Below are 10,425 nucleotides of genomic sequence, written 5' to 3' on the forward strand. Positions count from 1 at the left end.
GAGGGAAAGTAGGGAATTATAAGAAGCCAGAAGACAGTTGGATGCCTGAGGGTGTAGGGAAGAATGAAAGATTCATGGAGATCATTAGAGCAGGGTGGACCAAAGGAGCCTGCACTATTGGAACCAGTGAAACCAGTATGGCAAGCTTGGCTAGACGCGAGCTGGGGCAATGGGAGGATTGAGATGGGGAAAGAGAGGGTGAGAGAACATGGAGGAAGATAGGGGGGAAGGATGGACGGAGGATGAGAGAGGTAGGGGCCGAGGAAGGAAGAGATGGTGCAGGAGGAGGCCCCTTGCATATTGTTAATTGAACACTAGAGGGGGCCCCTGATGGGATCAACTGTATTGTAGGAATTACGGGTCACCATAAGGGCTGGGGCCAATGCACCGAGTACAGGGAGCGGGTAAGACTGCATTTCAGCATTATGTTGAGGCACAGCTGTTTTTTGCAGGGAAAGGAGAGATACAGGCTAAGGTCAGGTGCAGAAGCTATGGTACTGGAGGTACTCAAATAAAAAAGCTGAACAGCTGATTTTCTAGGCCCTTCACCTTTTCTTATGTTCTTAATCCTACAAAGTTATTCAGTATCTTACATAAACTGTGCCGGATCATAAAACAGAACAATCAAAAGATTTATAGCAGTGGTAAAAGTAGTTTCTCGATTTTTAAAAATTGCTAAATGACTCATGGATTATCATCACTTGATATCTTGTCCAGCATTACATAACAACTGATATATTCTGACCTTTGTTTTTAGGTTAGGAGGCAATATAGTGGTCAGGGGTTTACTATCAAACAATAAGAACTTTTAATGCCATCAAAAGAGACACAAATTCAAAGTTTTACTGAAGATACAGCCATCGGTACATAGGAATATAACAAAGCCTGGAACAAGAACAGGCCATTTGACCTAAGATAGACACTGATGGCTAATGCTGACAAAAATATAGAACAAAGCAAAGCCCCACATAGTACTGCAACAACCTTCTATTGTGGCCAAGAGGTTTACTACATTGTGCTAGCAGTCGGCTGTATCATGGGTTAGTAGGGCATGGGTTCGTATCCACAATACTCTACACACTAAATTCTCTAAATAACAATATTTGTAGATGGGAAAGGTTATTTGGCCTTTACTAACATCTGGGGACTCAAGCTGCGAGAGTTTACCCACAGGCTAGGCAAGCAACAGCCTGACATAATTGTACACTCACAATCATGTCTGTTAGCCAACATCCCAGACTCCTTCATCACAATCCCTTGGTATGTCCTGTTCCAGGAGTATGGTAGTATACAATCGGGCTTGCATGGCCATGAATCCTCAATATTGACTAGGTACAGAATATACCCTGGGTGGGGGTATAGTGGTTTGGTCGTACCACGACTGACTGAGATTGCCAAGTCTTAAAGGACATAGCTGCCAAACAGAGCCAGTGGCAGGCAGTGAGGGAACTTACATAAGCTAGCAGCAGACACAATTTTCTATGAGAGCATTGGTAGGATTGACCGCATCCTCCATTATGAATTTGGCACTGCCACTGTGCATCCATGAGGCACCTTGGGTCATAATCAGCAGCAGAATTTATACCACCACAATCACTAAACTCATGGCCCAACACATCCCTCACTCTTTCATCAGCACCAAACCAGTAGACCAACCCTAGTCCAATGGAAAGTGCGGATAGGAGAGCAATGGAGCAGCACCAGGCATACCTTAGTGAAGTCACCATGTGATTATCTACATGCAAAGCATGAAAACCAGCCAGCTGTAAAAATAACCAATGGATCACAGCTGTGCTCTGTAGCCGTACTAAGTCCAATTGAGAATAATGGTGGATCATCAGGCAATTTACAAGAGGAGGAAGCTTTATGAACATCCAATCTTCAAACTATGGTGGACCCCAGTATGTGAGTGTAAGAGACAAAGCCACAGTTTTCACAAACATCTTCAGCCAAAAGCAAGAAGTGGGCAATCAGATTCAGTGAGTGTCCAGCCAAATCGGTTCATTCCATACAATATAAAAAAATGACTGAGTGCACTGGACACAGCAAAGGCTATTAGTACTGACATCATCTTGGCTGTAGTGCTGAAAACCTTTGCACCTGAGCTAATGATCCTCTAGCCACACTATTCAAATACAGCCATGACACTGACATCTACCTAATTAAACGGAAATTTGCATAAGTATGTCCTATCCACAAAAAACAGGAGACATCTAACCTGGCCAATTGCCTTCATGTTAACTTCCTCCAAAATCATCAGCAAAGTGGTGGAAGAGGTCACCAATAGTGCCATGAAGTGAAACCTATTCACCAGTAACTTGCTTACCAATATTCTATACTGTTTCCTTTGGAAACACTAGGCTCCAGACTATGTCTCCACTTGCTCCAGGCATGGACACAAGCTGAGAGCCAGAGGAAAGGTGAAAGTAACTGCCCTCAAAATCAAGGCAATATTTGACTGAGACTGGCAAAACAGAGTCCTAATAAAATTGACATCAATGTGGACTAAATAGAAAACTATCTAATGGCTGGAGTCATGTGAAACAAAGGAAGATGGTCAAGGCTGTTGGAGGTTATCATTGCACCCCAAGAATATCACTGCAGTGGTTCCTCAGGGTAGCACCCGTGACCAAACAATCTTTGGCTGCTTCATCAGTGACCTTTCTTCCATCAGGAGTGAGCGTTTTGCTGACAATTCCACAGTGTTCCGTTCCATTTACAACTCCTCCAATAATGATGTGGCTCACACCAGCCTACAGCTAGGCTTGGGTTGCAGGGTACAATCGTGCCCCATAAATGCCAGACAATGACCATATGCAACAATAAAAGCTGAACTCCCTGACCTTCAATAGCACCAACAATGGGATCCCCACCATGAACATTCTACTGATCATCAATAGCCATAGCCAGAAGCTTAACTAGTCAACCTATATTAACACCATAGTTATAGAAGCAGGGCAGAGGCTGGGTATTCTGCGACAAATGATTCATCTCCTGACTCCTCAAAACTGCTCCATCATGTACAAGGTTTAAATCAGGAGTGTGATGAAAAACAAAAAGAATATTTATGAAGCACGGACTCATTCGGCACCTCTGTCACTCGATTCGATATTTAACCCCTCCAGAACCGGTGCACTTTGGTTGTACTATGTACAGGATGCACTACAGCAAATCATCAAGCTCACTTCAGCAGACCTTACCTGTCTAATATCCTTTACTACCAAGGAGGTCGACAGCAGTAAGATCAGGAAACACCACTACCTTCAAATTCCCCTCCAAGCCACACAGCATCCTGACTTGGATGTATACTGCGATTCCTTTATCATAAAAGGGGCAAACCACATCACATTCTCTACCTAACATCATTGTGGGGTTAGCCTCACCATAGGTTGGTGGCAGTTTAAGAAAAGGGCCACCATCATCTTCTCAGGGTGGGCAATAAGTATGGCCCTGCCAATGTATACCATATCCTGAGAACAAATACTCCAGCGCTACGCAAGAAGAAAGTTCAACCCAATCTATTCATGCGGAATAACAAGTACCCTTGCAATATTGAATATCACTGAAAGACAATCCTAACTGCATTGATGGGCTATTAAAATGTTTCATAGCATTTAAAGGCTTACTGAAATGCTGTTACTGGTTTGCTGTTCTCTCTCTTCAATGAGACACAATCATCAAATGTACCGTAAGGAAATTTTGCAGGTTTTTAATTTGAAAGAACCGCAATATCTTGGGCTAAACACAGTAAGTTTCTTTTGGAGTATTCAGTAAATTTGTGAAACCCAAGAAGATCTAAAAAGGAACTTTAATATTTTCTAGATCCCAATTCTTAGCAACTTCCTTCAGCAGCAAATAAAAAAAACCTAAGAAATCTAAGTTAAAAATATTGTCATGACAAGATAGAACAAATGTTGCAACTTAACTTTAAGACAAGAGAAATCAATTTATTCACCTTCTAGTACCAGAGGCCATTCCCAGAAAAGTCTCATATTCCAAACGCGAGTCTTCTCTTCTGCACAATGGATTCAGCACTGCCAACTGAAAAAAAAACATACAATCAGCCCAACCTTAATAAGCCTTATCAAGGTCACATGGATATGTTGTTGACATATCATAAATGAATACATGCTCTTAAATTATGCATCATTGGCTCCTCATTACAGAGCAACAGCAATTATAGATATGTTCTAACAGCATCTGTGGAGAGGAAGCAGAGTTAACGCTTCGGGTCGATGAACCCTTCATCATTAACCCGAAACATTAACTCTGCTTCCTCTCCATAGATACTGCCTGACCTGCTGTCATTTCCAACATTTTCTGTTTTTATTCCAGATTCCAGCATCCGCAGTATTTTTGCTTTTGTATAGATAAGTTCTCCTTCGAGTATTAAGTTGAAAAAAAAGTAGATTGAGTAAATGAATGGGAAGAATGATAGAAAACAATGGCCCAGATTTTGCTGTAGCAGAGCAACTAACAGCATCCGCCATTTGTTAGACTTCCCCTTGCACATTTAGGTTTTAAATTTTTTTGTGTGGCAAGTGGGCAAAAGTACAAGTTGATAATGTCACAGTGAGGAAAACAGGGACTCTGTGACCTGCGTGAACAGGGCAACCAACAGGGTATCTCCTTTTCCAATCAGATCGAAGGATAATGAAATAAACAGCGCAAGGACTGAGAAGGAGCTTGAATTATAAGGCATGAATTCAATGTCAAAGCAGGAAAAGGAAGAGACATAAAGATTGGAAAAGAATGATTGGATTAAGAGAAAGAGAAAAAAAGAGACAAAGGAAAAGTTTTAAAAAAATTTACGAAAAAAAATCTCCAACAACAATTAATACCTGAAGGAATACGACTCCACACTTGTAATAGATAATTTTCAGTGCTAGAGAGGTTGCGGTTGAGGAGCAGGAGGTTGAGGAGGTGGAGGAGGTTGAGGAGGAGGTTGAGGAGTTGAGGAGGAGGTTGTGGAGGAGGATGAGGAGGAGGATGAGGAGGATGAAGAGGAGGTTGAGGAGGATGAGGAGGAGGAGGAGGTTGAGGAGGAGGTTGAGGAGGAGATTGAGGAGGATGAGGAGGAGGATGAGGAGGATGAAGAGGAGGTTGAGGAGGATGAGGAGGTTGAGGAGGATGAGGAAGAGGTTGAGGAGTTGAGGAGGTTGAGGAGGATGAGGAGGAGGTTGAGGAGTTGAGGAGGAGGTTGAGGAGGTTGAGGAGGATGAGGAGGAGGTTGAGGAGGATGAGGAGGAGGTTGAGGAGGATGATGATGATGATTATTATTGTTACACAGGACTCAGCTGAAATGTTCGAGAGGTGGCCTGCAGAAAAACGCTGATGGGTCTGCTTGGTGCATTGGCAGGCCTGCCAGAAAGCCTCAATGCCATGTCAGAGAGGGTAGAGGAGTCCAGCTCCAGACTTGCACAGGGCTTTCGGCAGAGCTTGGAGTCCATCCTTTCCAGCGTGGAAGAGCTGGGCAGATTCATTAATGCATTGTGGCTGCAACCATCATGCCACGTCTGATGGCTGAAGTCTCAACTTCCATTGCAGCACAAGCAGAAGCCACCCAACATCTGAGTACTGCAATTGAAGCTCAGACTGAAGTCATACAAGCTCAGCTTGCTGCCACACAAGCACAGATGCTGCCATCATGGCTGGGTTTAACAGTGTTGAAAGATTACTAGGTTTGCTGAGGCAGGGAAGTGGCAGTGGCTCCGTGGAGGCTGAAGCTGCTATCTTCTCTCGTACTCCCACCACTGCCACTCCACCTGTGCCCATGCTGTTGCCTGTCAGCCAGCCAGCCCAGATTGCTGCCTACTAGGCTCAAAGCTCCTCAAGGTCATCCTGCAGGGTCATCGATAGTTTCCACCACTGAAAGTCAGCAGCCTTCCACCAGCCATGCTGCAGCCACTGGGGTAGTACGGCATATGAGCACTAGGATAGGCAAAGGCACACACAAGGGACTGAGGAAATGCACAAGGGTGATGAGTTGATTTTTTGACGTTATATTGGATGGATAGCTGTATAAAGTTCTGTTGGAATGTTTGTTTTGTGGTGGCTTTTATTTCAGCATTGTGGCCAAGAGGAAAGGTAAGGTGTGGAATTAATGTCAACTAGGCAATTCACTAATACCACAGGCCAATGCTTTGATCTCAGATATCCCAGCCAGACAGCGGCAGTCTGGGTTTCCTCCTTCCTTCTGCTTCAGCCTCCTCCTCTTCCTCCTCCTCCTGCTCCTGAGCTGGTGACTAAACGGTGGCACAGTCTAAACGGTGGCACAATTGAGGAACAGTGGAGGACTTTTAAGGAGCTCTTTCATAGTGCTCAACAAAAATATATTCCAGTGAAAAAGAAGGGTGGTAAGAGAAGGGATAACCAGCCGTGGATAACCAAGGAAATAAAGGAGAGTATCAAATTAAAAACCAATGCGTATAAGGTGGTCAAGGTTAGTGGGAAACTAGCAGATTGGGAAAATTTTAAACGACAGCAAAGAATGACTAAGAAAGCAATAAAGAAAGGAAAGATAGATTACGAAGGTAAACTTGCGCAAAACATAAAAACAGACAGTAAAAGCTTTTACAGATATATAAAACGGAAAAGAGTGACTAAAGTAAATGTTGGGCCCTTAGAAGATGAGAAGGGGGATTTAATAATGGGAAATGTGGAAATGGCTGAGACCTTAAACAATTATTTTGCTTCAGTCTTCACAGTGGAAGACACAAAAACCATGCCAAAAATTGCTGGTCATGGGAATATGGGAAGGGAGGACCTGGAGACAATCACTATCACTAAGGGGGTAGTGCTGGACAGGCTAATGGGACTCAAGGTAGACAAGTCACGTGGTCCTGATGAAATGCATCCCAGGGTATTAAAAGAGATGGCAGAAGTTATAGCAGATGCATTCGTTATAATCTATCAAAATTCTCTGGACTCTGGGGAGGTACCAGCGGATTGGAAAGCAGCTAATGTAACGCCTCTGTTTAAAAAAGGGGGCAGACCAAAGGCAGGTAACTATAGGCCAGTTAGTTTAACATCTGTAGTGGGGAAAATACTTGAAACTATCATTAAGGAAGAAATAGCAGGACATCTAGATAGGAATAGTGCAATCAAGCAGACGCAGCATGGATTCATGAAAGGGAAATCATGTTTAACTAATTTACTGGAATTCTTTGAGGATACAACTAGCATGGTGGATAGATGTGTACCGATGGATGTGGTGTATTTAGATTTTCAAAAGGCATTCGATAAGGTGCCACACACAAGGTTACTGCAGAAGATAAAGGTACGCGGAGTCAGAGGAAATGTATTAGCATGGATCGAGAATTGGCTGGCTAACAGAAAGCAGAGAGTCGGGATAAATGGGTCCTTTTCGGGTTGGAAATCGGTGGTTAGTGGTGTGCCACAGGGATCGGTGCTGGGACCACAACTGTTTACAATATACATAGATGACCTGGAAGAGGGGACAGAGTGTAGTGTAACAAAATTTGCAGATGACACTAAGATTAGTGGGAAAGCGGGTTGTGTAGAGGACACAGAGAGGCTGCAAAGAGATTTAGATAGGTTAAGCGAATGGGCGAAGGTTTGGCAGATGGAATACAATGTCGGAAAGTGTGAGGTCATCCACCTTGGGGGAAAAAACAGTAAAAGGGAATATTATTTGAATGGGGAGAAATTACAACATGCTGCGGTGCAGAGGGACCTGGGGGTCCTTGTGCATGAATCCCAAAAAGTTAGTTTGCAGGTGCAGCAGGTAATCAGGAAGGCGAATGGAATGTTGGCCTTCATTGCGAGAGGGATGGAGTACAAAAGCAGGGAGGTCCTGCTGCAACTGTACAGGGTATTGGTGAGGCCGCACCTGGAGTACTGCGTGCAGTTTTGGTCACCTTACTTAAGGAAGGATATACTAGCTTTGGAGGGGGTACGGAGATGATTCACTCGGCTGATTCCGGAGATGAGAGGGTTACCTTATGATGATAGATTGAGTAGACTGGTTCTTTACTCGTTGGAGTTCAGAAGGATGAGGGGGGATCTTATAGAAACATTTAAAATAATGAAAGGGATAGACAAGATAGATGTAGCGAGGTTGTTTCCACTGGTGGGGGAGACTAGAACTAGGGGGCACAGCCTCAAAATATGGGGGAGCCAATTTAAAACAGAGTTGAGAAGGAATTTCTTCTCCCAGAGGGTTGTGAATTTGTGGAATTCTCTGCCCAAGGAAGCAGTTGAGGCTAGCTCATTGAATGTATTCAAGTCACAGATAGATAGATTTTTAACCAATAAGGGAATTAAGGGTTATGGGGAGCGGGCGGGTAAGTGGAGCTGAGTCCACGGCCAGATCAGCCATGATCTTATTGAATGGCGGAGCAGGCTTGAGGGGCTAGATGGTCTACTCCTGTTCCTAATTCTTATGTTTTTATGTTCTTATAACTATGGGCCCAAACTTGGTCAAAGCTAAGGCCCACCAAAATGCCGCCCAAAGGACCGCTGAGAACCTGGCGGTACTTTGTCAGGAAGATTCCTCTAAAAGATATGCCGGTACTGCCCAGCGGCCAAAAAAACGACCAACGGCGTGAATCTGGGCAGCAGCAGGCGGGAACTCCCAATCTCGACGGCAAATGCGATCCTCGCCAAAGTGCAGCCGAGGATTGAGTCAGGCCCAGGGAGGGGGGAACAGCTAAAAATAAAAATTTACATACAAAAAAAATCCCACTTGAACACCTTTGGGGGAACCCATCCACATAAACTGCTGAAAAATAAATAAATAAAAGAAGTTCACTAACCTTTTGTTTTGCAGGTCTTCTTACTTATCATCGGGGTTAGACCGGCCTCCACACGGCGGTCCTTCCTCGCTGCCACCGACTCCCGCCCGCAACAAACTGCCAGCTCGGCGGGCGGGAGGACATTTACGCACTTTGTGCGTCAGCGGGCGGTTCCCCGCGGTCCTCCCCCCCCCCCCCGCCAGTCTGTCACCGAGGGGAGTCCGCCCAAAAAACTCGGTGGCAGCCAATGGCAGTGGGTGGTAAGGCCACCAACTTCGGGGCCCTATATCCCTGATGGCAAGTGCTGTTCCCTAATCATGGCCAGGCTGTGGAGGATACAGCAGACCACCACTTGGTTACCCGGTGAGTAATGTAAGGCCCTTCGAGAGTGGTCCAGGCAGCGGAACCATTGCTTCAGCACTCCGATGGTCTGCTCTCTGATGTTTCTTGTGGCAGCATGGCTCTCATTGTACGCTTGCTGGCCTGTTGTGGTTGGATTGCCTGTTGGAGTCATGGGCCATGTGGTCAAGGGATAGCCCTTGTCGCCCAGTAGCCACCCTCTGGTTTGTCTTGGTGGCCCAAAGACCGAGAAAACAGCAGACTGCCACAGAATTAAATCATCATGACTACTCCTAGGATACTCGGCATTCATGATCGTGATGCGCTGAGCATGGTCGCACACCAACTGTACATTCAGCGGGAGGTAACCTTTGTGGTTGCGGTACATCTCAGCATTTAGATATGGTGCCTGCAAAGCCACATGTATTAGAAATGAAAGATACCTAAAAATGTATAAAACTGATACGAATGCTGTGTTTTAAATCGTTGTTTAGAACTGGAGACTGCTCCCTGGCCGCCTTAAAGGGGCAGGTTTTGCAGCTGTGCCTTGACTTCGGTCTGAGTTGCTTCAGGGGAGATGGCTGGCGAGGGACCTTTGAGGAGGGCCAGCCGTTTCAGCGACACTGAGCTGGAAAGCCTGATGCAAGCTGTGGAGGAAAGGAGGCGGCTACTCTTCCCTGATTCTGGTGGGCAACCAGTTAGGAGCGTCTTCCTAAATGCCTGGAGGGAGATTGCAGAGGAGGTTTCGGGGACCCCCATTCACCAGCGGAACCACAACCCAATGCAGGAAAAGGCTCACCGACCTTATTCGAGTGATGAAAGCGAGTACATGTTCCCCTAACACCTCACATTACATCTGCCAGACTCTCCTTCACCTTAACTTCTTTCTCACCAACACTACATAGTAGCTAAAGTCACACTTGATTGCCCGGCCTGTATGTGTGCACACTCACAATGGAGGCTCCCTTGCAGGTGAGAGTTACACCTGCATGTAATGGACCCACACTTGCACTAATTGCCGAGGCCTCAGGAAACTTCCACTTACCAACCCTTCTTTGCTTTGCAGGCCAAGGTGGTGCGCAACTGTGCTGACCAACAAGCCACTGGTAGGGGCGAGGCGGAGTATGTGGAGCTGACTGATCTTGAGGAGAGGGTGCTGTGGTTAGTGGGCACGCATGTTGGCCTCGCTGGGGGGAACATGGGTAATTGAAGGCCTTTTTGCAATGACAGTGCAATGGGCTTCCTGGCTATTGCTTATGCTAGTGTGCAAGCTGTGTGCTGCATGATACAATGCAGCATCTCACCCTCACGGCACCCACTGTCCCTTTTA

This window comes from Pristiophorus japonicus, chromosome 6 (genome assembly GCF_044704955.1).
Source record: "Pristiophorus japonicus isolate sPriJap1 chromosome 6, sPriJap1.hap1, whole genome shotgun sequence".
NCBI classification, from domain to species: domain Eukaryota; kingdom Metazoa; phylum Chordata; class Chondrichthyes; family Pristiophoridae; genus Pristiophorus; species Pristiophorus japonicus.